The 4,326-nt window shown below is 31.0% G+C and overlaps 1 long non-coding RNA gene across 1 annotated transcript; it reads right to left on the bottom strand.

Annotated features, from left to right (window-relative positions):
* Window positions 1–738: 738 nt before the first annotated feature.
* On the bottom strand, window positions 739–2,289 carry LOC126550242 (uncharacterized). Its single transcript, XR_007604281.1, has 3 exons — window positions 2,051–2,289; window positions 1,519–1,568; window positions 739–994 (listed from the first exon to the last, which is right to left on the bottom strand). It is a non-coding gene; the product is annotated as an uncharacterized LOC126550242 (long non-coding RNA).
* Between the last annotated feature and the right edge of the window lie 2,037 nt (window positions 2,290–4,326).

The following is a 4,326-nucleotide window of genomic DNA, read 5'->3' as shown; positions in this document are numbered from 1 at the left end:
CGAGTTTACGAGTCGCAATAAATTTGTAGAAGTGCTAATTTTTAATTTAAGTTTTTGATCAAAATATATATCACATCTCAGCGTTAGTGATTTTATTTTATATTATTGATATTTTATTCCAATTTCGTTGTTTTGTAAAATTAATACATATTATACATAATAATATATCCTCAATAAAACAAACTGTTTATTAAATGCTTTATAAGTTTAGCCCTTATGTATTTTTTTGTTTTTTTTTTTGAATCGTGTTAATAAGAGCTTGAGGCGATAAAACCTAATATAGTAATATAGTATGTGGATTGATATTAAGAGCTATTAGATGGTCATTGGTCACTGGAATATACATAAACTATAAGTTAACTATTTTTTTTTTATATAAAATATAACCGGATTATTCACCGGGAAAAACAGGTAAAATGTAAACTGCTCTACGTTTCTTATCGCCGGTGGAAACTGTAAATTGTAAACTGCGCCCAAAACAATTTTTTTAAATAACAGTACATTCTTTTAATCAGTTTTAAATAAATATTAATTTTTGAAACACAACCAAGTTTGTATAATAATATCTATTCACAACACAGTATTTTATAACTACCTTCTAATTTTATCTTATCAGATAATATTAAAATATTTTAAAATTTAATGATACAAATATACCTAAATCAAATAAATGTAGGTACTATAGGTACAATTAAATCATATTATATGAACTTAAAAAATCAAATTGTTCACTTATATTTCTATATTTCTATTACGCCGTATAATGTTGTAATTTATTACAATAAATGAGGTATTTACATATAATAATCAAATAACTATTTTCTAATTTTCCACGATGAGATGAAAATACGTTTTTATTTAGATACCGATGAAGTGATGTAGCAAACGGCGCGGCATTCTTGTACATTTGGATGCATACCCATTGCCCGTTCGAGGAGAAACATTTTACAAACAGCAATCATAACAATATTATATTGTAAATTCGTACACCTACCTGAATAATAATAAAAATACAATAAATCTTACACGAAAAAAAGAAAACAGGAGGCGTTACAATTGTACAAACGCGTGCTCTAACCCGACTCATGTATATAATTAATAAGACGTGATTTTGGCCAAACGGTTTATCATTATCGCCGTTATATATATATATATATATATATATATATTATTACATTGGAATAATAATAATATAAACTATAAAGGTCACGGCGGCGATGAGATTTCTTTTTAAGACCATATTATTTTCATTTTTTAATTATACATTTCGTGGAACATAGCGAGTAGCCTGCAATTATTATTACGCGAAACGATAAAAACATGATTATTATTATACCTACATATTATAGTGACAGCAGATTTTCATAGGTCGGTTATGATTGTTTTTAGTTTTTTTATAATACATATTATTTAATGCGTTGTGTTTCGGCGAAAAATGAAAATTTCGGACAACTGGATAAGTTGAAAAAAAAAATTACCGGCAAACGTTACATTATCGATGCTCTTATTAATACTTACACGCAAACGAACTGATACGATTGCCGACCGGTACCATCCCGAATCTCCCCCTATAAAAAAACGTGCAACGTTATTAGGGTGATAAAATATTTAAGTACTGTATTAACTTAAGAAATGTACACAAATGTTATTTGTAATTAGATTGGATTTAAAAACAAGTTGAACAAATACCCAGATAATGATGTCTCCTGTTGTTACAATTATAATAACAAAATCTTTTAGTGCGTGTCCTAAATTGCAGTACACTTTGCAGCAGACTCCGGAAGGGCAAACAATTCAAAATACTGCAGCTGGGACCTATATAGATACATATGGAATCCTGATGTCTTACACATGAATAATTTTGCACATCACTGACACATTGTGGTAGCAAAAATATTTTAAATACGCAGATGAATCATTTATTTTTATACTTACGATTCTGTGTGTGTATTAAAAACGAAAATTTATTTTTAAATTTGTAAATAAAACTATTGTCAATAAAATTTTGTAATATGGAATACTTATCTAGCTAAATATAATACAACTATACCTCATCCTGACATAGTGTGCTCTACTATTGTTCACTGAAATCGCTCTCGCACACGAGACCTATGGGTTTTATCAATAATACATAATATACTACTCCCGTCGTATCGTACCTATCGATATTAAATATATTAATGTTATAATAGTAATAACGTGATTATTGGCGGTGTATATTGTACGTACTGCAGCAGCATAGCTGTAGAGGAGGTACGGCGGATTTGTATAACGGGCGCGCTCAAAATATCACACGGACGAACGGAGTATACACAATATTATGATGATGGATGGAGAAAAAACTAAAATGGATAAAAAAAAAAAAAACACGAAACGGATAAACGTGTTGCGGGGCGAGGGCGGCGTAGGTGGTGCGTGTGAGAACTTCGTGTGTTCGTCGTACACGAGTATTACTATTATTATTATTATTATTGTTATTAGTATATATATATGTATATATTATTATTTACTACGATGTAGGCGCCTGGGCGTGAGAACTATATGGATACCGCGAGCGCGAGCTCTCAGTATACGCGTGATGTATGTATATATGTACACATATTATACACACACACAAATGATGGGTAACCGCGTAATTATAAGGCGCGATGTGTGCGTGTGCGTGTTTGTATGCGCATATCCATACTATAATATATGCCACCGAGAGGGGAAAAACAACTCGAGGGGGCGAAAACGTCGTATAACAGAAGATAGTTCAGCTATACATATATATCTATGGAGAGAGAAAAAAAACCGACGAAGGAGGAGCCGTGTAAGAGAAGGAGGAGGAGGTGGGAAATTGTGGTCAAGTGTGTTATTAATAAAATCGCAGCCGCGCCTACCCGTTTTTATTTTATTTCATTTATTTTTTTTATTGTCTTCCGATTTTGGCATTTGCATTACACACTTGTGTATGGGAACCAGCTCTACTTAGAAGACCGTTTACGCCATACAATAGCATAACGATAACATAATATATGATAGTATTATAAATACTGTGCCTGCATGTGCCTTATTATGTTGCGTGTATATATAATGTGCACATCATCGTTAAATGGTGTAATTCGTGAGTATTATGATGGGTGTTGGTGTTTTTAAGAAAAATGTCTGTTCAAAATCTAAAATTTAGATTAAAAATTTAAAAATAGCTGAAACTGCTGCAGGTACTACATGAATCCTATTTTTATCATAAATTGATCGTCCTTTATTTAGTCACTATAATGTATTATTGTATACACAGCACATAATATGTGTTACAACTTATATCAGTACTTTTCATGTTCTGGGACATTGCAATATGAATAGCATATAGCATAAAAGTTGCACAAAATAAGTTGGCGCAGAATTATGTCTTACACCTCCTCCGTCCTTGCTAATTGTTGCAAGTTTATTGTATCTAAGTAAAGATTGATCCAAATAAATTTGAAATAATACATCACCTGGAGAAATCTTCGCTACACATATTTCTCAGGAAAATTACGAAAAACAAAAATACTTGGAAACGTCAGCAATAAGCATCACTACACTATAGCGACCATTTGATCTATCAAATTTATTTTATAAGCGTTTAAAATTAAAATGTACCTAGCCAAGTAGCCAACATTTCAAAAAATTGCAATTTTTTACAAAATTTATAAAATGTCCAATTTAAATAGCTAAAACTTGAAAATATAGAATAACGCTTCTCATATTCAACGTTTTTCAAACTAAAATATCGAAAATTACAAAAATATTGATTTTATAAAGTGTTTTACTCGCACAGTACAGCATATAGTTTCACGTATGTTATATAAATGCGGTATTATACAGATACATTTGAATATACTCGATATTCACTTATCGATACCCAATTTTAAGAAAATAATATAGTTAATAGGACCTACTAAGTTACGCGTTAGGTGTTGTAGGTATATACCGCATATATTATCATAATACTATACAGAAATACATTACCTATTCACAAATGGGTCTATATATATAATATATAAATACAATTTGTATGTATACTTACGGACAATGTTACAATATTCTTTACCCAAAATAATAAAGTGTAGTTTATGGTTTACAATAAAATAAGTAAATAAAATATGCTCAGTGATGTTAACACGTCGTCACACACACCGACACACCTATACACAATCTATACGGGCCGTATAATTTGTCTATAATGCCTGTATGATATATAAAACATAATCGGTGTCCGTGATTTTCGTTAAGGATATGGTGTTGTGACGCCAAGGGTCATGTGGGGCTGATGATTGCGAGAGGGGAAGGGGAGCACGGTGC

This window comes from Aphis gossypii, chromosome 2 (assembly GCF_020184175.1).
Source record: "Aphis gossypii isolate Hap1 chromosome 2, ASM2018417v2, whole genome shotgun sequence".
NCBI classification, from domain to species: Eukaryota; Metazoa; Arthropoda; class Insecta; order Hemiptera; family Aphididae; genus Aphis; species Aphis gossypii.
The sequence above is the reverse complement of the archived record's forward strand: the minus strand, read 5'-3'. Positions and strand labels throughout refer to the sequence as shown.